At 35.4% G+C, this 25,043-nt stretch overlaps 1 protein-coding gene across 4 annotated transcripts in view; it reads right to left on the reverse strand.

Moving 5' to 3' along the window:
• The window catches only part of LOC114047020 (DENN domain-containing protein 1A-like), a 702,955-nt gene that overhangs the window by 544,924 nt on the left and 132,988 nt on the right, over nucleotides 1–25,043 (reverse strand). The gene's annotated exons all lie outside the window — the stretch shown is intronic.

A 25,043-nucleotide genomic window follows, 5' to 3' on the forward strand; every position in this document is an offset into this window, starting at 1 on the left:
TCTCTCTCTCTCTCTCTCACACACACACACACACACACACACACACACAAAATGGTTTCTAAATCTGCTTTGACTTTTCAACTTTAATCAGGAGCCTCCTTTACCCAACTACAGATGTGGGCTGGAAAAATCTTCTCTCACACCACTGGGTGGGGTGGGGGGGGTGAGGGATGGGGGAGGGGGAGGGGGCACAAAGGACTGAACCCTTTCAAGGCTAATTCAAATAGAGGGGATAAGGCTCACACTATCATAATGAAAAATCTCCCAAATATTTAGAAAACAATTCTGAAGATGCTAGAGAATATGCCCTAAATCTTCTCTGCCCATTATCAAATGTTTTAGAATAGAATATGATGAGGAAAACCCCTAATACCAGTTTGGTTTTTCAGTATACACAACATGGTAGTAAAATATAAGAAGAAATCATGTTCTGTCTGATACAGTTAGCCTCACTCAAAAAGCCTAGAGGAAAATAGCATCCATGATACTCTATTTCAAATAAAATTATAAAAGTTCATTTGCTTTACAAAATTACATTTCCATGGTCAACCAATTTTGTCAATAAGTCAACAGATAAATGAACTACTAACAATAATTAGAGCTCCCATTCACCTAGAACTTTAGGTTTATGAGATACTTTCCTCACAATAGCCCAATAAGGCAACTAAGTTGCACAGTGAGTACAGTACTAGACCAGGAGTCAGGATGTCCTGAGTTCAAATCCAGCCTCAGACACTTAGCATCTGGGTGATCTTGGGCAAATCACTTAACCTCTGTTTGCCTCAGTTTCCTCAACTGTAAATGGTAATAGCACCTACTTCCCAGGGTTGTTGTAAAATATTTAGCACAGTGACTGGCATATAGAAGGTGCTTAATAAAAATTTATTTCTTCCTCAACTGATAAATGATCAAAGGACATGAATAGGAAGTTTTCAGAGGAAGAAATCCAAGCTATCAATAGTCATATGAAAAAATGCTCTAATTCACTAATAATAAGAAAAGTGCAAATTAAAACAACTCTGCGGTACCAGCTCGTACACATCAGATTGGCTAAGTTGACAAAAAAAGAAAATGACACATGCTGGAGGTGGTTGATTTGCCCCCGGTCATACAACTACGAAGTTTCGGCTGATACTCAAACACGGGTCTTCTGACTAGATCCAGTCTTCTTTCCATTACACCACTGCTTTCTAATTAGAAACTATTAGAATACCATTTGCTATTGATTAGTAAAACAGCTAACTTTTCAAAAATAAGAAGGAAGTGGTTTATTTTCAGAGGGACATTAAGATCGTCATTATAGTTTGTTTTTGCAAAATATACAAAAGGGATCTGGTAAATTTGAACTATTTGTTCTTTCTATTGATAAGTTTGCTGTGTTGAATGTATTTTTGCCAGATGCTAGTCTCCTTCCAATCCATATTTACCCAAATTCTGATCTTTTTATATGGTTAAGGTTTGTTTAAAAAAAAAATCTTTATTTTTATTCAGTACTTCAAAAAGACCCATGATTTCATCATTATGAGTATTCAATCCACCAACAGAGGAATGGCAATCCCTCTACACCTTAGCAGGCACTTAGCATGATTTGCTATGACCAAAAGAATTCATTAATCTTCCAATGATGAATCTCTCCCAATTTAGCTAGGCTAGCCTCCAGATGGCAGACATAAAATTCATCACCAAGCTTTTACTGGAAGACTTTACAATTTAGTACAATCTACCTAGAGTTTATGTACCTCTGGCATAGCCTTAGAGAACCCAAAGTAATCACCACACTATTATAAAGCATTGGAAAAGGGTGTTAGTAAAAAGAATTTTGGCTCTTCAATTAACAGACTGCATTAGGACCACAGTTTGTGGAAAAAGCACAGAACTCAGGAGCCAATCACGTTTCAAAACTGGTTGGGACATCAGTACCAACTCAGAATAACAAGCTTTTGCAATTCAGGAATAGCAATCATCCTGGACTGGAACCAGTTTACTGCATCTGACCTCCACAGACAGCAGCCTACAGGGCAGTCAAAATGTCCTATTGAATGAAAAGGCCCTACACAAGCAGGGATTAGCAGGCAAAGGAGCAGCCTTGTCATCCACTAAAGCTTTTCTAAAGTGTTCTATGTATTGACAAGCAATGTGGTCCAGTAAATGGATCAACAGGTTTATCATTAGAAGACCTGATTCCAGAGTTTACTCTGTGGAGCGACCAGAAGCAAGTCCTTTCCCTTCAGGAGGCCTGTTTCTGCATCAATCAATGGGAATCACAGTACTTGTACTACCTGCTACATAAACCTTAAAGTATAAGGTAAATGTAATTCTACATTATTAATGCTATGAGAAAGAACAAAAATAAATGCTAACTGCTATAATTTCTAAAACAACATGACTGACAACTTGAATTCAACACAAACTGATGCCCCAAGAGAAAAAAATCTCCATAGAGCAGTTCTTAACCTTGAGTTTGTGAACTTCTTTAAAAATATATATATTTTGATAACTATTTCAATGGTTTCTTTGTGATCCTACATATTTTAAGCATTTAAAAAGATCATTCTGAGAAGGGGTCCATGGATTTCAGCAGATTGCCAAAGAAATTCCTAACACAAAAAAGATTAAGAATTTTTAAAATAATCTAGCATATCTAACTGCTAGCTTTCTTGTTTTTCCTCCAAATCACTCACTGTGTTCCTACAAAACCTTGTATCCCTTATCAGCCCTTCGATAACAAATATCAGCAGCCATTTTCCATTCAAATATGTAATATGCTATTAGTTTTTTTTTTTCAAAAATTACTTTGATTCTTCTAGAAAGTGACAAAAAGTTAGCTAAACATGCAACTTGCTATCATTGCTTTAACCAACCAGAATACTAAGGAACTAGAAATATTTAAACTAACATATAAGTAATTACTATAGAAGACTTCCTGATCTAATATTGTCTGTTCTAGATCCTACCATCTCTTTCAGTTCTAACATTCTTTGTTCTACTTTCTAATATTCTATTTTTAAAAAAATTTATTAAGTGCCTACTATGTGCAGGGCACTATGCTTGATGCCATGAAAATAAAGATGAAAAACAAAGCAATACCTGCCTTCATGAAGCTTGGATTCTAAGGGGTGTATAGTTGCAGAGCAAGGGGTTGGAGGGAGACTGATAGGCAAATAAGCATGGCTTCTTTCAACTTTAACCTTCCAATGTCTAGGGTCTGTTCATAAACCAGAAAATTCTATAATTAAAAAAAATAATATATTAAATGAGCAGACAGCAGCTTGATGGCACAGTGAATAGAGCTCCTGAAATCAGGAAGACATCTTCCTGAGTTCAAATCTGGCCTCAGACACTTACTAGCTGTGTGATCCAGGTACTTAACCCTGTTCACCTCAGTTTCGTCATCTGTAAAATGAACTAGAGAAAGAAATGGCAAACCACTCTACCATCTTTGCCAAGAAAACTCCAAGTAAGGTTGTGAAGAAGTCAGATACAACTGAAACAACTGAACAACAAACAATAACAAAATGAGCAAAAAGAAAGTGATCCTATTGATGGAAGCACCAAATTACTTTAAAATACTAATAGTAAATGGAGACTTCTTGAGCTCCAGAATGCATAAATCAATAGGACTGATTATAAGAAATAGATTTCCTATGAAATCCTACTTTACTTAAGCATAACACAATCTATCAAATCAATCCACTTACCTTTCTTGAGGCTACTGTACTAGAGATTCTGGATTTCTTACAAACAAAAGTTTCCAGGTAATAAATAATTTATCATATGCTACAATCAGTCTACAAGCTTTTGCAGCTCTGATTTTCCTAATCTCTTAATAAATGTTATTTATGATAGCAGAGAAATGTTCATACTCCCTAAAATATAACCTACAAGCCTTTTTTTTTTTAAGACCACCTAATAGTCCACCTAATAGTGCTTTGGCACATATTAGATTGGGTCAATTTAAATGAACAAAGCTTCTTCCTTTTAACCACAAATATCCAATATAGCAATCACTCAATACTTCACACTTCAATAGTTCTAGAATCCATGATTTCATTATATGTCGATTACCGATGCAGATTGTAAGACCGCTAGGCTATTGTAAACTATCTTTATAAAAGTTACTGGGGTCAAAAAAATTCAACAGGTCTTGACGAACATTCTAGTAATAAGCCTCTATGTATTCAGCTACATTGATTCTTTGACAAGAGACCCACAGCCCATCAATTGAGCCTAGATTATAATCAACCTTCTGGACCTGAAAGAACATTTAAAAATTTTATTCTATTAGCAAGCTTTGAGAATTTTGAGGCCCCTTGACTCCACAATGAAGCAATAGAAGAGAACTCAGTGGCAGTTGGCAATCAAGAATATTATGCAATAGTTTTTACAAAATTAACACCAAAAAGGAAAACAAGTTGCATTGGTGTTTTCACAAAATGCCTATTTTGCATGGCTTCTTCACTTTGTGCTGATCCATAATTTTCACCTAAAGATCTACAGAAGACTCTTAAGCTAAAAAGGTCCAAATGCAATCTGCTTTTCCCCAAGCAACACAACATACTCTGTACTAACAGCACCGGCATGGCACATGTACAAAACTCGGCACCCTGCGGTTAGGCAAACCGCCTTTATATTTTCTGTCTGGCAGCAATCCATTTGCGTGTCTGTATGTTTTTACAAGTACTCTATGTATTTCATTGCGTCAGCTGCATTTCTTTGAGTTTTAAATGGTCTGGGACCATTTCATGAAATGTTCTATATCTTTATGTGGAAAATAACATACACTGGAAAACTATGCATCAGTCTAATATTTATATCTCTAGTTCTTAAACCATCATCCACTATTACAATTGCTAATTTCCAAAATGTCACCTCACATTTATACACCCCAATCAAAAATGCATGGTCATAAGCTGTGAACTTTTATTACAAAGATGTACTAGCAGAAAAACTGTGGCAAGGAAAAGTTTATTCTCAATGATAAAAAATTAACATCAATAAATGCAAGACAAATCTGCATGTCCTGGATTTTCTAAGATGGTACTGATCTGCAGAAAAGAAAATATATTTTTAACAAGGCTTTGCAAATGTAACATCCTTTGTCAGAACACATGTCCTGGTTTCTCGTTTGGAAAATAAATTAAGACACATATATACAGAAATCCTTTCTCACTAGAAGAGATAAAGTCTGAAACAAGATACCAGCATTAGGCATGACTAAGACAATTAGAAAATTAAAATTACTACTGAAAATGTATTCATCACATGCTCTGGCTCAAAAAACTTGGTTACCATCTGTATCAATGGAGGGCATAATCATATCAATGAAAGCACTGATCCTTTAAATATTAACATAATAAAATTTATATTAGTCATGATATGATCATATTTCCCCACCTTATTTTCCTCCTAGTCTTGTCACTATCTACAACTTATTTCTTATTTAAATGATAAATACTTGCAGACTTGAAAATCTCTCAAGAAAATACTTTTCAACTGAAAGTTTGACAGTTCCCACTTCTTGCCAACAAGCCCCAGAGTATCACTTAACCTTTGGGAGCCTTAGATTCCTGAATTTGCAGCCTTCATCCCTTACAGATACAATAGATTACCTCCAGCACAACAGAGTCGCCCAAAGAAAAGACAATTCGTCTCCCCAAGTACTTTGCCAGTACAAAGAACAATGGTTTTTTTCAAATTTAATGTAGGCATTTTCACAAGACATGATTGTATACCCCAACTTGACCTAAGAAAAGTATTACTGTACTTAAAAAGATTAGCTTTTCCAGAGCCCAAAAATTGAGGAAGAATTCAAAATTTTTTTTGGATAAGGGGAAAGTTTTTCATGTTATTTCAAATTTGCCACTCTTCTAACATGCACTTTTAGACCTGTAAGATGTACTAGAATTTGCCAGAGGATGTTTAATTAGTAGAAAAAGAATTTGGGCCAGATATGCTGGGTAGGTGCTATAAATTATTTTACACAAACTCCAAAAACCCCAAGTTTTGCCTTAGGCTTAAAGTTTCTGGAAAACATGGCAGACACTGTTCCCTTGCACCAGAAATGCAACATTAGGCTTCAGTAGATACTTTTGAGGTCTAGTTTGCAGCTCATTAGCTACGTTATCTATACATCACTTCAAGTTTTTGCTCTTGCAACTACATTTAAGCAAAGTAGTTTATTTTAAATAAGAAGAAATGCAAAGATTCTAAATTTTTTTTCTTCATTTGGGTTCCACATAATAATGAGAATTAATTTTGGGTATGTGCCATCCATCTATCTCATTTTGTGTACACACTGTAAGAACTAAGGTTCAATTCTGGCTGCTCAGGTAACAGACTAGATGGCCTCTGAGTTCTTTTCCAACTTGGATATTCTACAATTCTGAAAGCACACCAAATCATGTCTACAGTAACTTTAAAATTGAAACATCACAAATGTGACTAATTAAAAGACTTACTTTGGCTTAAAAAATGCCAAGTATCAATTCAGAGACCATCACATTTAACACTGCCTTTGAGTTACCAAAATAATGTGTCAGTCATTAAGACAGAATTTAACGTGTGCAAGGCTGTGTATCACAGAAAACCTATCCTAACTGCTCCTCTCAAAAGGCAACACAAAAAAGGATTTTGGAATTAACTGCAGACTATAATCTCGTTGTTCAATTTCATGGCATTTAAGATACTATCTTCCCTTCCCTACAACCTAAATACTAATCAACACTGTAGCCCGATTTAATTTTCCAGATGAGAGGATGAGAATACACTGCAAAAGGTTTATAAGTCTGTTATATTACTTTTTGAATCATCACGGTAATATCTGATTTTATAAACACAAAACACATACACACAAAGTGCACACCTACAGAAGCTGTGTATTTCAGAGGCAAGCTCTTTTATAACCTTAAGTCTCTAAAGCTTTATATGTGAGATTAAACTTTAAAATATTTATTTAAAAGGAAAAAAACAAAAGTTAATTTTTGGTAGGCCAAAAACAAAAACTTTTTTGATAGCAAGACAGAAAATTGCAACAAACTGTAATTATGCTAATGAAAACCATCAAAGAAACTGAGCTACAAAAATTCGGCTTTGTTTACTCTAAATTGTAAAATGCCCAGATAATTAGTTCAGTCTCAGTAAACAATCACAACTCTTCTAAAGATGGATCCTTTTTATAAACTTTAATTCTCTAAGTTTGGATTATTAAGGAGTTATATATTTCTTGAAGAGGCATATTTATATTGCTTTAAAAGCAAAAAACAAAAAAAAAAACAACAAAAAAGCCAAGAATGAAAAACCTAGTCAGTATTTCTTTCTGTTGCCTTTGATAACTCAGCTATCTGAAGAAAAGTAGTAAAATACATGCTTTGCCTTCCTTTTTAGACTAAGTCCCTAGATACCAGACAGGGTTATTATGACAAAATCCAAAATGCTACATATCTGAACGGGATCTATTATTGTCATTATTATTATTCTAAATAATTACTTCCAGCCTCTAAATACAAATTCTCCCCTTCTCTAACTTTCCCGCAACAAAACAAACAAACAAAAAATCCATTCCCTTTAATTTGTCCACTTAAAATAGGTAAATATTTTATAAGATTGTTTTAGGGGAAGTCAAAGTGCCACGTAAATATGAATTATTACTATCATACCAATTATTCCCAGTTCAAAATTCATATTCTTAATAATCTACTTATGACAGAGTAAATTACAAAGCATTTAAATGTATATTCAGCAGCTACAAAAGAACAGTTGTATCTTTTTAAATATACATCCTCACCCCCCCCAAAAAAAATTCTAGGCCCCAAAGCAATTTAAAATCACAAAGAATACAGCAGATATAAAAATATTTGGGTTATTACCAATCTGAAAAATCATGTGTTTCCACACGAGCTCTTCTTTTTATATTTGCTCCAATATCAGCATTTCAGATATATTGCTATCTACTATTCAATATTACAGTTAACCTAATATCTTAAGCATAGTTAACAAGCTTCCCAGATTGTAAGTATACAGACAATTATTGAATACAGGAACGCATAGAACCCACCTCAGCATGGTATAAGCAATAGCCCCATTCATGTAAGAGATTATTCTTCAAAATAACATATTCTGCCTTTCAGACATATTCTGCCTCTATGTGACTATTTATGCATAAATAGCAGACACTGACCTATTGTTTTCCGTAGTTGGAGTTGTTATGAATGTAGTACAGTTACCAATTAAGTGAATCAACAAGTACTAAATACATCAGCTATTGTACAAATAATGAGCCCGTTGACATTAGGCAATAAAATTCGGGGGGTGGGGGGGATGTTCATCTTTGTTTCCTGGGCATGTTGATGGATTTTTGATCTGTGAATGCCAAAAAGATTACTGATAATTTGAAACATTTTCCATAACCCCTTTAGTCTCAAAATGGAATGGGCACCTCACAATTCTCTAAACTATATGCTGAATAAGTCCTGACAAGTTATACTGAAAATGGAATGAGGAAGAAGTTGCAAGAAGAATTAAAAAAAAAAAAACATAAAAAGAATGAGGGCAGTAGGAAAGAAATAACACAAAAACTGACCGGGGAATATGTTTATGTAGATGTCTTTGTACTGAAATATTTTCAATAAAAAGCTTAGGTTTGGATATCTATTCTTACAGTTTACATATTTAGAAGGGATATGTTTCTTTAAAAACTAATATAAACCTTGCTACTGATTCCCAAATTTTATCATATTTTCAGATAAATGTGTATGTGTTTTTTTTCAAGTACAAACTTTTTTATTTTGTAGAAATGTGTTACAATGTGTTCTGTACCTTAAGTTTCAATTTGCTTTCTAGATGAACTCTATTTTTCCCACTCACTTGATGCCAATAACAATAATGCAACACCATTATGCCTACTTGTAGTATTTTAAAACACAGAATATCTATGGCAAAGAGGGTCTTAAATCATAGCATACTAGAATATGGAACATCAGAAGAGGACAGGACCTTGGAGATCTATTTAGTTCTAACCCACTCATTTTATAATTACTATAGATAACTTAACTCAATTGACAGCTGTGTCCCTCATGTGTTATAAACATAAAATCACTGCATATGGTTATTTTAAATAGATATAACATCTGTCATATGCTTAAGAATAACAGTAAATTATTTGCACATATATATACACATACTTTCATACTAGATAGCAAATACTATATGGAGTCTTATTTCACATCACAAAACAAAATGCATTGAACACAAGGTCCACGTCTATTCATCATTATAGCTACCTCAATGCCTTACATATAGTAGGCACTCGATATATGTGTTCAGTGAATGAACAAACCCTATTCATCCACATCATTGAAAAGACAACTCAAATAATAACAATGCTTAAATTTTACAAAGTTTATGCTTTCACATAACTAACATTTCTATAATACTATGAGGTTTACAAAGCATTTTCCTTATATAACCCAGTGAAATATGAAATACATACAAATATATGTGTATATATATGTTATAAGGGATGGTTCTCTGGAAGGCAGTACAAGGAGGGACACTAGGAGAAATGTTGATTATGTAACACATGTGTATATGTTATATGTATATATAACATACACACATTATTGTGTTAACAAATAACATGTTATATATACTATATTTGTCTATCTGATAAAACAAATAGGTAGTAAAAGCGTTATGGTACTTGTACTACACATAGAGAACCTAAGCTTGACAAGTAAAATGATTTGCATCTGGTCACAAAACTCGTAAATGTAAAGGCCACAGTTGAAATTCAGGCCTCCTGAAATAAAATCCAGAGCTCTTTCCACCTCACCAAAACTGTCTCATTTGATTCTACCGTCAAGTACAGCTATCCCCATTTGATAGATGAGAAAACTGAGACCTAGAATGATTAAATGACTTAGCCAAGATCACATGATTAGTCAATGGTATAATCAAAACCAAAAGCTGGGGCTTATTCTCAGTGTAGTGATCCACATTTTGCTCTTTCTTCAAAACTACAGTTAAAAACAGCCTCCAAGCTGGTTGTGTGGGGCAGCAAAAAAGCTATGAACTTTGGTAAGAAATCTGGGTTTAAATCATTGCTCTTCTGTTTACAAACTATGTAACCTTAGAAAGTTGCTTTACCTGCCTAAGCTTCAGTGTACTGATTTGTAAAGTGAGAGACAGGCAGAGATCCTAGGACAGAGGGTAGCATCCATTGTCCTTCCAGTCACCCTGGTGTGCCATCTCAGTATCAACCTAGCTTTTGCTCATTCCATATAGACAATCAGATGCCAGACTTTACAGTGTTTTTCTTTGTAACACTCACAGATGTCCCCTTCCCTCCATTCATATAACTACTGCCTTACATCAGACTCTCATCACCCCTCACCTGGACTCCTGCAATATAATTGGATAATTATTAATAAAAATGAATACAAATGCTAATACTAATATTAACTTCATATCTCTCTCCCTACTCTAATCCATCCTCCAGAATATTGTCAAAATGACTTTCCAAAAGTACAGGTTGACCTGGTTGACCTACCCCCCTCAATAAAATCTAATGGCTCCCTATCCTCTAGGATCAAATAGAAATTCCTTTGTTTGGCCTTTAATGCTCTTCACACTTGGTCCTTTCCTATCTTTCCAATCTTTTAATACATTGCTTTCCAAGAGGGACTCTAATACTCAAAGGATATTGACCAATCTGCTATTCATCACCCACAACACTCCATCTTGCTTTTCCAAGTTTTTACCCTAAACAAAGGCTTAAAGAAAAACACAACATGCCCACAAAAAATCAACTGGAATTCCTCAAAGAAATGACATAAGAGTTAAGAAATGAGTTTGAAGTAGTTCTTATACATGAAATGAGAGCTCTAAAGAAAAAAAAAATCAAAAGAAATGAGAGTTATGGAGAGCTTGAAAGAGAAATAACATCTTGGCACAAGGAGTACACATTCTAACCCAAGTAATAGACTCACCAAAAATTAGAATGAATCAAACAGAAGTTAATGACTCTTAACAGAGAAGAAGAAATATCAAGAAAAAATTAAAAAATTTTAAAAATTAAAGAAAATATAAAGTATCTCATATCAAATACAACTGACATGGAAAACAGGTCAAGGGTAGATAATTTTAAAATAGACGGATGACCTGAAAGCCATGACCCCCCCCCAAAAAAAGAAAGAACTTGGATGTCATATCTCAAGAAATCATGAAAGAAAATTGTTCCCCTGCAATCCTTTCCTCTGATTGCCTCATTCCCACCCTACCCCCTCTAAACTTCTTTATAGGGAAAGTGTCCAGGCCAGCCATGTCTTCATCCCTTTCCAGGGTCTCCTGGACTGCTGACTCTCTGAACTTTCTCTACCACGTCTCTGCCATGGGTAACTTCCCCACTCCCTTTTCAGCGTTTTTTTTAATGTTGTCTTCCCCCATTAAATGTAAGTTCCTTGAAGGCAAGGACAATTTCTCTGCTTATATTTGTACTTCCATTGTTTAACACAGTGCCTACCACATAGTAAGCACTTAATACATGCTTGTTGACTTAGAATCAAAGGACAAAGTGAAAATAGAAAAATCCACTAGTCACCTCCTGAAAGAAATGCTAGCAACACTCAAATTTCAGAGTTTCCAGATCAAAGAAAAATACTTCAAAATGCCAGAAAGATTCTAAGTACCGAGAAGCCACAATAAGGATCACACAATGTTTAGCAGCCATCATTCTAAAGCAGTGGAGAACTTGCAAGATGGTATTTCAGAAGGCCAAGAATATGGGCTTATAACCGAGAATAATTTACCCAGGCAAAAGTGAATAAAATCCTATCCTACTGGGAACTTGGGCAGCTGGGTGGCACAGTGGATAGAGTACTGGGCCTGGAGTCAGGAAGACTCATATTCTTGACTTTAAATCTGGCCTCAGTCACTTACTAGCTGTAGGACCCTGAGCAAGTCACTGAATTCTGTTTGCCTCTGTTTCCTCATCTGTAAAATGAACTGGAGAAGGAAATGACAAACCACTCCAGTATCTTTGCTTGAGAAAATCCCAAATGGGGTCATGAGGAGCCAAACATGAATGAAAAGTGACTGAACTGAATGGGACCTTTAAAATGGATTAATGAAATAGAAGACTTCCAACCATTCTTGAAGAAGAGATCAGAGCTGAGTAGAGCTGAAATGTAAATAAAGCAATAAAGAAAAACACAGAAAGGTAAATATAAATGAGCAATTTGAAAAGTGAAAAATAGGACAGTTAAGATGACACAATGGATAGAGTAGTGGGCCTGGAGTCAGGAAGACTCATCTTCCTGAGTTCAAATATGGCCTCAGACACTAACTATATGATCCTGGGCAAGTCACTTAACCTTGTTTGCCTCAGTTTCCTCATCTATAAAATGAGCTGAAGAAGGAAACGGCAAACCATTCTAGTTTCTTTGCCAAGAAAACTTCCAATAGGGTCAAGAAGAGTCAGAAACAGGACTGACCAACATCAATAACAATTTGAAAAGACTTTATAAGGATGAAGTGTTTGCATTCTAACGAGGAGTTGGGTTGGGGAAGGAGAGAATGATTCAGGTACCACGATATGGGCAAAGGTTGTAAAGGAAGTGAAATAAGATGGAGAACTTGAGAGTGGTTTTGTTATGGTTTAATGATCTCAAAAGGAGAAAAGAAAGGAAGGAGTAAAAGGATATACTAGGGAAGAAAAACAGAGGAATAGAGGGTAGTGACTTATCTCACATAATCAGAGAGAACAAACAGAAGTCTATACCAACAAGGAAGGGGTAGGAGGAGCATGAATCATTTGAACATGACTGAACTGATTCAGTAAAGTGAGCAGAAACAGTAGAACAATTTATAGTTCAATATTATAAAAGTGAAGTATTCTATAATATGTAAAAACTCTGAACAACTCTGATCAATTACGATTCTAGAGCACTGATAATGCAGAATGCTAGCCACCACCTGACAGAGATGACAGACTAGATATATAGAGACATGCATTCTTAAACATGGCCAATGTGGAAATGTCTTTTGAGTGAGTATGCATAGTTATTCGAGGGGTTTTATTTTTCTTTTTTTTTCCCCCTCCTGGAGAGAAGGGGGAGGTGGAAGGGAGACAGCATAGATGGTTGTTAATTGAACAAATATTTAATTAGAAAAATAAGCTTCACAAAGGTAGAGCTCCAAGTAAAATGTTACAAAAACAACTTCCCTTCTCTGGATTTCTGTTCACTCATTTTTGAAATGAAAAGGGTTGTATCAGATGACTTTCAAGGTCCCTCTCAGATCAAAATTCTAAGATTCTATATCTAATTCATTTTGGAATCAAAGACCCTAGATTCAAATCGTGACAGTGCCACTTTTGCCTGAATGATCTTGGGAAAGTAACTTAACTTCTCTGAGTCTCAGTTTCCTCATCTATAAAATGAAAGGATTAGATTAGATGACTCTGGGATCCCTTCCAGGTCTAAATCTGATACTACAAGGCTATATTATTATGTCATTGTGTTTTTTAAGTAGTAAATCAACCACACTGGAGCAATAATCATACTAAAGCATAGTGATATTCCCATCCCAGTATAGATTAAGTTGTGCCTTGATGAAACTGAAAAAAAAAAGTATAAGATTAATTTATACAAATAAAATACAATTTTCCCCATGCCTTAAAGTTATCTTAGAATGCTTTATCATCTTTTAAGACATATCTTCTATGAGCAGTGGTTCCTGACATTCAAAGCTAAATTTTCCCGTCCTCAACAACTGTATTAATGATCTGTAAACACTAATACATAAGGGAAGCTCAAGAATTTAAAAAAAAAAAAAAAGCCACACAACTCAGGAATAAATTAACCCTTGTGTTAGGTGAAAAAGTATTTTGTAATATATACGTGCTGATTTATGTTTTCTAAATAGTTTGTGACAGGTAAACTTGTACATTGAATAGAAAGTTGCATTAGAGCAAGGAAGACCTGATTCAAGACCTGCATTTCACACATACTTTTATGATGACACACCAATCACTTAAGGTCTCAGTGCTCTCTGTCAAACAACTCTCTAAAACCATAACAGCACTGTCCCTAAAATCAGAGAACTTGGGTTCAAACCATGCCTGATATATCTGTGTGGAATTAAGAAATTAAGAAAGTCACTTAACATTCCTAAACCCCAGTTTTCTCATTTATAAAATGAAGGAACTGGACCAAACGGACTTAGAATCAAAGGACAAAGTGAAAATAGAAAGAATCCACTAGTCACCTCCTGAAAGAAACACTAACAACCCTCTTCTAGATCTAAATCAATGATCTTATAATGTGTTACTAATTTATATCCATGGAGAGAATTCCATACCAGGAGATTCTTATGCCTCAATATACATAATAATACTCCCTCAAACACCCTAACTTTGCAATTACTCAACTTGCTCATGTTCCATGGCCTACTCCTCCATCTCTACCTCAGTTACACACAGAGATGCTCATACTCTTTTTTTAAATTTAATTTTAGTTTAGTTTTAAACATTCACTCATAAGATTTTGAGTTACCATTTTTTTCTTCCTTCCTCCTTCCCTTCCTCCCTCCCTAAGATGGCAAACAATCTGATATAGGCTACACATATACAATCATACTAAACATAGTTCCACATTAGTCATGTTGTGAAAGAAAAATCAGAACAAAAGAGAAAAACCAAGAGAAAGAAAAAGAGAGAAAACAGTATGCTTTGTTCTACATTCAGACTCCACAGTTCTTTCTCTGGATGTGGATAGCATTTTGATAGTCATACTCTTAACTGGTCATCATGTCTAGTTGTGCTTCTATTACATTCATGAATTCTGAGATTCCTTTATCTGATCAAAACCTGTTGTCATTCCACCTCTCCCTCTGCCTTGAATCCCCAAATCTATTCCTCATCATGATCACCATGATTGTATACAGAAATGTTTACTTTTACTAAATGCAGAATAATGAAAAAAATGTTTTGAAATAAGAAATAATAAATGTCACACACATGTACAGGGCTAGAGATTAGACCTGTGAGTTCACTGGAATAGAGAATTCCTTAGTGAGCAAACTCCATTGATTAATGCAGGTTGGCACTTTCTCTGCAACATATAGTCCTAGAGAGTTGCCTGTAGCAGTGAAAGATTAAGTGACTTGCCCATGGTGACACAGCCAATGTGTACAGTTGGCTCTCTATCCACTATGCTTCAATGTTTTTCCAGAAATATGTAAACATAAGCTATTATTAACAAGGTATTTTCCCAACTATTCTACAACATGTGAATGTTGTGACGTGAAAGGAGTTCCCTGAGAAAATGCTGACACCTACATATTTCCAAAAAAAAATTAAATATGAAACTATGTATCAGAAATTATAGCATATGTCATTTATCACATAAAAATAGATTGATTTCTTTTATTTTTCATTAGAACCAAATGATCCTCCAAACTAGAATCACAGATCTATACTCCATATTTCTATATAGTTCTAAGATTTAGAATTGAAAGGGACCCTCTGTCAAGCTTCAAAGAAAAGGAAACTAAAGCTTAGAGAGATGAAATGATTCTCTCAAGGCTATGAAGTAAATGTGAGTGGCATTTGGATCTGGCACTAGAACTCCGGTCTCCCAGCTTCCAATCCAATCCACCTTCCACAATACCAAGCTGCATCCCTCTAAAGCATACAATTCATTCTCAGAGCTTCACATCTCTAACCTTCCTATAATCAAGGCTTATGTGAAGTCCTGTAGTTTCTCCAATTGCCAGTGGACTTTCCCATCATTAATGAAAAATCAAGCCTATTAACTCCATCCCCAAACTAGCTCCCTTTCCAACTTCTATGCTTTTTTCAGCACCAATCTCCTAATCACCAAGACTTTTAAATTTTGGAATAATCTTTGTTTTTTCCTTTTCTTTATCCTAAAGGATAAAAAAAAAGCAAAAATAAAGCAAAAATAAAAAAATAATTCTTATTCATTCTTTCTTAGAAATGTCTCATATCTGTTGCATTTCTATCCAAATCATTTCTACCAGACCTTCATCACTTCAAACCTAGATCACGGATCTTCCAGCCTCCTGTCAAGACCCTGTCCAATTCACCTTGAATGCTGACATCTTTTGGAAATTTTAAATACTGTTTAAAAATATTCGACACTGTTCTGTATCCTGAACATGATAGGAATTCAAGGCCACTCTTGTTTAGGATCACAGGGTTTTACAACTGGAAGGGACCTTAGAGAACATCTTTTAGGACAATCCCCTTATTTTAAGTATTACTTCCCCACTCCCCAACTCTTGCAAAAAAACTGCTTCAGTCTGCCATGGAGAAGGAGCATCCCACTATTTCTGCTTAGGTCCAGGGAGCAAATGGAAGAGGAAAGTGAAGAGGGAAACCTCATATGGAGGCAGATTTTTGTTAGTATAAAGAAGCACCTGCTGAATCAACTAAACAAGTTGTAACATAGAAATGTAGATGACTATTATTCAGCCATAAGAAATTATGAATATAAAGAATTCAGAAGAGTTCAGGAAAATATATTAACTATGCAGAGTGAAAAACAGAAACAGGAAAATAATATGCATGATGACTAATAATATAAGTGAAAAGAACACAAAAGAGAAACAAAACAACCTAAAGTATAACATCCAAACTTGGCCTCCACAAAAGTTGAAAAAATGCACCCACCCCTCCTTCTTTACAGAAGCAGGAGGTGTGGGGGACAGTGAGTACAGAAATTCATTGCATATACTGTTAGGCACCATTGATCTGTTGGTTGGTTTTCCTGAATTCTTTTGCCCCCCCCCCCTTTTTTTTTAATTTCTCTATATATGGGACAGTTCATTGGCTAGGGGAGGGAGAAAAGATATATTCAAAAATGAAGATGATACAAATACAACAGTGATAAAAATGTAAAAATAAATAGGTACTCTTTAATGATTAGAACTGTCTAACAATGAGGAGGCTATACTGAAAGGAAATGAGCTCTTTATCCCTGGAAGTTTTCAATCAAAGGCTCAATAATCATATTCTTACGATACTGAAGAGAGGATTTGGTACTTCAGGTAGAAGTTGATCTAAGGGAACACTAAAATCTTTTCGAGATCTAAAAATTTCATGATTGTGATTCTATTAATTTAATTCTACCCTGAATTGCCCTTCTCAGCCTCTTCAAATAAAGGTTTGTCTCTATTTAGTTCTATTCAGGGATTCCTCCCCCAAAATTTCCCAAAACAAACCTACCTTACTATGTACTACGTAAATCACTTCTGCTCCTCAGGAAGCAGACTTGAGTGACTTTAAAGTTGATTCAAGACAATTTCAAAAAGACAAATCCACTAACAAAAGAAGTTATAGGAAAAGTTTTTAGTGAGAGGGATGCACAAGAGATGGATGACGAATCCAATTGACTTTTCCCTGATAGAAAAATTGAGTAAAAACCCTGATGAAAGAATTCTATCCCTATACTTCACTGTAAAGAATTCAATACAATTTCCATCCAAAAGATCAAAGTTCTCACTATGTATGCTAATTGCAAGGAATCAAACAATTGGACCAAAAAGACCTTGAAAATCTTAAGAACTCTCTTAGCTTTTAAATTAAGGCTTAGGATACCCTGTAACAAAATGGCCCAGAGTCCTCACAAACAAGCACTTCCAATCTGCTGCTGATAACACACTAAGACCAAACCTCCTCTGCCACAAATTTACTCTGTGACCTTAAGCAAGAGATTCCACACCTTTAGACCTCATCAATAAAAAATGCATCAGGTAAGAGGGGGGCCTTTATCCCAGGCCCTTCCCCTTTATCCCAGGCCACCTAAGCTCCCCAGTTCCTAAAGGGTGGGCAGACCCAGAAAAACAGGTATGGCAGGGAGCTTTTCCCCATATACTTCCTCCTATTAATGCCCTATTTCCCTTTCCCACTCCTGGCTAGGCACTGATAGTACCATGCACATTCCTACAAGAGGGACTTCCACTCCAATCTACAGGTTCACGCCCTTTTTCCTTATTAGTCATGAGCTGGGCCCTTCCATCCTAACCCCTCACCTATCTCCCACCTTCAAGGTGGATAAGGCTGCTCACACCATATAAATGTGCAGGGAGTCACCAAACACAATCCTTCCAGCAAAATGAAAGTCTCACCAACTGCCCCTCCATGGTGCCCTAAGAACCATCAGTCTTTAGCATTTACTCTTCCATTGAGTCATTCATAACCCTGCTATTTCAATATACCCTAAGGACCTCTAAGGCCTAGCTTTCCACAGATGAAGAGGGAGAGCATTCCAGCCATGGAGGACATTAAGTAAAAATGCCTGAAGTTGGGAAATGGAATGTCTTGTCTGAGGAACAAGCAAGGAGGCCAATGTCACTGGATCACAAAGTACATGGGAGGTAACAGTATAAGACATAAAGAGACTAAAGAAGGCAAAGCTTATGAACAGTACTAAGTAACAGAACCAGGACCAAAACTCAGGTCATAAGAACTCCACAATGGGAGAAAAGGACTTCGAGCGCCAGGAATGGGATGTATCCTTTGTCCCATGTAGTGTCTATATGTATACCTCACTAGTTCTGTAACTTGGGTTTGAGTCCACTCTCCTCAGGAACTTTGTGTAAGAGGAAAATGAACCCTTGGTTTGAAGGGAATGTTTTATACCCAATATTCTTGCTATACCTTCTCAGTAAATCCCTGTTCTAAATGCTAACAGACTGAATTAGTCAACTGATAATAGGGAGGTCACTGATAAAAGAGTTCAAAAGCAACAGTACTAGATCCATCACCCCTCAGGCTTACCTCTAGAATCCTGAGGACAGTAGTAATCAGCCACTCTCTGGGGACCTGTAAGTGCCCAGTTGGAGTTATGGCCACAGAAGTGGTGAGATAGACATAGACACAGACATTGACATAGACATAGACATAGACATAGACATAGACATAGACATAGACACAGATATATATATATAGATATAGATATAGATATATATACACACACACATACATATATACACACAGATAGATTTGTGTATATATACATATATAATGCTTTGCAAAAGTTAAATCACTATGTAAAGTAGTAGTAGTAGTAGTAGTAGTAGTAGTAGTAGTAGAATTAGTAGTAGTAACTCTCTTTCCTGGGTACACACAAACTTGAGAAGCTCCCTAAGGAACGTTTGGGACCTCAGAGAAGTCACAATGGCCAAGGGAACTCGAGATATCACAAGACAGTGTCCAAGAAAAAACTGTATTCTCCCCTTCTTTTAGTTCCATTAGATTAACACTCATAGGCTGATATCCTCACTCTTAACTCCATGTCCAGGTATTCACTGTCACAATATTTTACTTCTCCTTAGTAGGTTTTTCATTCCTTTGACCCTTGCAAAATCAAGCCACAATTTAATTCAGTAAGTATTAAGAGGAAAAACCCATAAAGACAGAGCAAATGCAGAAATGAAACTGCCCAGATTATGACACACAACTGAATAGGCTATTCAACAATTTAATTCAACTCTCTCTATATATGTATCTTGGCCAAGCCCTACAGATGGACCTGCCTAAATTACAAAACCTACCAAAATGATATAATTTGCTACCAAGCTAACCAAAATTACAAAAATATAAATAATTAATTTTGGAGTGCTTGTAGCAATACAGACAAACTAATACACTGTTTGTAAAGGTGTACCTTAATTTCTATACCCTTCCTAGAAAACAATATGGAATCATGGAAGAAAAATCACTACAATGTCTATATCTTTTATGCCAGCAATCCCACAAACATATGTGATACATATGTACGCAAACATACACACACATGCATATACATGTATACAACCTTTAAGCCAGCAATTCCTCTAATAAATGTATGTACGTGTGCACACAGGTGTAGAATATGTATGTTGTATATGTATATACATATGTATATTGTGATGTGAACATATGTGTGTATTATCTCTCTTTCTAAATGATCTATACCAGGGGTGGGGAACAAGCGGCCTCGAGGCCAAGTGCAGTCCTGTAGGTCCTCAAGTGTAGCCTTTTGGCTGAATCCAAACTTCACAGAACAAATTCCCTTAATAAAAGCATTTGTTCCATAGACTCTATACCTTTTAAGCTAGCAATGCTTAATGAGTATTGCATGTGATTGCACCACAATTAATAAGCATGCAAGTGCATATATACATATACATACATATCCCCAAGGAGGTCAAGTCAGAGTCGTGTAGATGCCAAAATATTTATAGCAGCCTTTTTGTGATAGCAAAATAGGAATTCAGAAAATCATCAGAAGAATTATGCAGAATGAAGTTAAGTAAAAGCAAAAGAACATATGAAAATAACATTACAAGGCAGGTAAACTCTAATTAAAATGACCCATCCTAGTCCTGGAAATATTATGTTGAAACACACCTACCCAATCTCAGTAGAGAGGTATGGAAGAATATGTATTCAGGAAAGTTGTACACAATATCAGACATAGTTAGTTTGTTAGTTGGTTTTGCTGAAATGTTTATTCTTGGTTACAAGGGGCAGTTCAATGGGGAAGGGGAGGTTAAAAGGCAATGACTGGTATAAAAACAAAATTAATCAATCAACAAGCATTTGTTAAGCATCCACTATGTACCAGACACTGAGCTAAGTATTGGTCAACAAGAAAAGTTTTTAAGTAGGTACGGAAGTCTTATGTCAGAAGTCCTGAGACATCTGTACAATGAAACTGAACACAGTAAGCTATGTACTCCTACCATGGTCCAACAAAATTAGTATAACATAGGGGACAGGGGAGACTAGCTGGAGTGTCAGATTTGGGCTTTGGTCTTAGTTGTAATATAATACTTCATTTATACATACAACAGCCTCCTATCTTTCTGGTTAGGTTTTCTTCTTGCCTGCGAGTTTTTCTGACTCATACAAAACAAACAAATCAAAAAACCATCTTGTGTGACTACAGATAGGCATGTGACTTCACCTCTTTGGTTTTCAGTTTCATTAATGGTAAAATGGGGCTTATGTACAAGTGACTCAAAAGTGACTGATAGACCATCTTCTTTTTTATATTAAGTTTTATTTTCATTTTCATTTCCACATTTTCTTCCTCCCTTCATCCCTCTCCCACCCACTGAGAAGGCAAGAATCATGATAACCCACACACACACACACACACGCACGCACACATACAGTACTATATTTCTTGTCTCCTCCTCCTCCACCAAACATGGCTAATGAGGAAATGATTTCACACACACACACACACACAATATGATCATACAAAACACATTTCCTCATTAGTCATGTTGGGGGAAGGGAAGATAAGAAAAATAAAGGAAAAAATATGCTTCAATCTGTACTCTGAGCTTGTCAGTTCTCTATTTGGAGGTACATAGCAATTTATATCATGGGTCCTTTAGAGTTGTGGTGGACTGTTGTATTGATCAGAGTTACTAAGTCTTTCACAGTTGCTTTTCCTCATAATATTGTTGTTGCCGTGTACAGTGATCTCCTGGCTCTGCTCACTTCACTTTACATCGGTTCAGACATGTCTTCCTAGATTTTTCTGAAACCATGCCCTTCATGATTTCTTACAGTACAATAGCATTCCATTACATTCATATACCACAATTTGTTCAGCCATTCCCCAACTGATGGGCATCCCCTCAATTCCCAATTCTTTGCTACCACAAAAAGAGATGCTATAAATAGTCATTTATTTACATAGTACATATAGGCCCTTTACCTTTTCCCTTTTTCTTTCATATCCTTGAGATACATACCTAGTTGAAGTATTGCTGGGTCAGAGGGCATACAGTTTTATAGCCTTTCAGGTATAGCTCCAAACTGTTCTCCAGAATGGTTGGACTAGTTCATAGCTCCACCAACAGTGCATTAGAGTACCTATTTTCCCACAATCCCTGCAGCATTTGTCATTTTCCTTTTCTGTCATTTTAGCAAATCTGATGAGTAGGAAGAGTTACCTTAGAGTTATTTTAATTTACATTTCTCTAATTATTAATGATTTAGAGAGTTTTTCAGATGGTTATTGATAGCTTTGATTTCTTCTTCTGAAAACCGCCGGTTCATATCTTTTGATCATTTAACTTATGGAACAATTTGGCACTAATAAAGAAACCAAGAACATAAATGCACTATTACGATTCCTGGTTTGGATCTTAATCTAAGTTACTAACATTTAACTACAAATATTGCCATTTAAACATAAACGTTTTAAACTGAGCCAAAAGAGTTTAGCATTGTTTAAGGTGGGTTTTTTTTTGCCCATTTCTTTGTACCCCATGGTTCAATTTTTCAAACAAAATCTTGATAAGTTAGCCAAACTATACAACATCTGCCTTCCCTCTCTCTGAATTGCTGATATTAATAACCACCATCAAATTTATATAGCACCTTAAAATTCATATAGTGCTTTCTTCACAATAGCCCTCTGAGGGCAGTACAAGGATTATTTCCACCATTTTACAAACAATTAAACTAAAGGCCAGAGCTCAAATGAAATACCTGTCTATGGTCACACAACTAGAATGTGTTAGGGCCAAGATTCAAACCCAAGTCTCCTGATTCCAAGTCTATTTCTCTGCCTGCTATATTTTGCTGCCTCTCCTAACCACCAACTCTTGAAGTCTTCCTTTTTCAAAGCTTCTTTTTATAAAGGAGGGAGGAGGGGAGAAAAAGGGAGGCACTTTGTAATATAAAGGAGACAGCAGCCTTTTTTCTACCAAATGTTTTTATGAAGTCTCTGTATATCCCTATGTAGTTGGTCCAAATACAAAAGATAATTAAAATTTTAAAGTAGATTAGTCTTTTGATTACCTTATCCAAGGAATATTTACATAGGGAGTACTTTCAATTTCTAGTTCTGACAAGTCAATTTTCTTATAACCTTTTAACTAGTATATGAAGTTAATGGAGATATATTTTAAGTGTTCAATACATGAATAGTCACATTCATTCTTCCTTCGGTTCTTTGTATCCCAGACACAGCAGTTGCCTGGTGACAGCCTATTCACTCTTAGCAGCTGGCAAAGCCCTCCTTGTCCTGAAAGTGTTCAAAGAAAGAGTTAACTAATATTTCATGCTATCATTGAAATGGGACAAGCCATGGTTGCTGATGCCTCACAGGATGGGATGTAGTGGATGCAACTGATTTTTCGTTGGACACAGCAGGAAAAGAAAAATATGACCGACCTATATCACCTGTATCCAACAAGGAACAAAATTAATCCAAACAGAGTTTACATGCTATCTAGATAGAGACTGACAATACTAGACAAAGGCAGGTGGGAGACCAAAGCCATCAGTGTTCATTTACATTTATAAAATAGAAAGTCTCAAGAAATATATGGTTCATTTGGGTTCAGGCACCAACATTTTTCAGAGTGGCAAGTCACAGTTGTTAATATCCCCAATTTCAAATTGGCACAATTCTCTTTCTATTCCAGAGCTCAGGCCTAGGGAAAGCAGAACTGAGGAGGTATTTAGGTAAATGCCTATCTTTCAAACCAAGTGTTCTTCTCATAAAAAAAAAGGGGATCACTTGTTATGCTTGCAATCATCACTAAGTTCTCATCAAATTTATAGAAACCAACAAGCATTATTTCACTTCAAGAAATCCTTGTGGAGATACATTAGGAATTTTTACATAATGCCACATTGACTATAATAATTAACATAATATAAATAGTATCAAGCAGCTAAATTTGAATTTTTTGTTTTTTAAAGGGGAAATAGAATAGTATTCTACTTTAATGATATGTTTCTGAATACTACTTTAGAAGAACTCTTATAGAGGCATGTAACAGGGACATTAACAATTTACCAAAGAAATGTACTGTGATCAATTCCATTATCAAAGAATTCACAGGAACTGCTAATAAAAACACATAATAATTTAATATTCCCCCTCCCTCTCCCTTTCTCAGCATCCATCCAGAAGGTAACTTGCTTGGTATGTCATTTTCACAACCTTTGCTTGTAATTGTTATGTTGAAACTACCATAATATTATCTGAGGGTGACTTAAACTTCCTAATTTATTGCATTCTACAGATTATATAGTAGTATATTTTACAACATTTCTTATGCTTTTACAAAGCATTTCTTTCTTATATGCTCCAAGTTTTAAATTCAAGTAAACAAAAGGTACCCTTTGGTTTTCCAAATTCATTAAGCATAATGAATTCAATTAGGCACACTATGAGAGTTTCCTCAAAACCACACAATAATAATACAAGAATTGCATTGTAAGAATATTTCCATTGTTGTACAGGTTGTCACATTTCAGGTTTAATAGGAACTGACTCAAAGAGAGCTTGGAACAAAAGTGCCCTAACCAAAGCAGCAGTTCTCAAAGTGTTATTTAAAAAAAAAATCATTCCTGAGTTCACGCAGTTCATACACTCAATTCAAAGAACAACTACTTCTCTTATTAACATGAAACAATGCATATTAATTTTCTTCACAGAAAAATAATCCAAAAAACCAAAACAAACAAAAAAAGCAACCATACATTTAAATCAGGAAATAGGATCTAGTCTAAATAACTGGATCATCATGAATACTAATGAATCTCTTCAAATAGTTGGCCATTGAATGTGAATGAATATTAATTTTGTGAAATTACCAAGGATATTCAATACTTGCTTCAAGAACAAATAAAATTAACCCAGGATCCCGAGACTGGCAAAATCTTACTAGCCACCAAAGGTACAACCTGAAAGGGTTTTCCCAACAAAGGGAAAAATTACTCAATAAACAAAGTACTTTTCTTGCCCATGAAATGAAATATTAATCAGAGATAGATTTTTAAAACAATATCACAAAAAGCAGTATTTCTTAAAATTATACATTTGTAATATAATTTGCTTTCCTGCAGTGTGAAATGCTAATGCAAACCAATTTTCTACAATCTAAGCATTGTCTACAGATGCACCCTATTGACTAGCCCAAATGGAATCCATAACCATATCATAAACAAATGTGAAAAATACAACATTTTCCCAAAATACAATTGACCATAAATTGGTCAA

The sequence above is a fragment of the Vombatus ursinus genome, unplaced genomic scaffold, assembly GCF_900497805.2.
Source record: "Vombatus ursinus unplaced genomic scaffold, bare-nosed wombat genome assembly UNPS02014786.1, whole genome shotgun sequence".
Lineage (NCBI taxonomy): Eukaryota > Metazoa > Chordata > Mammalia > Diprotodontia > Vombatidae > Vombatus > Vombatus ursinus.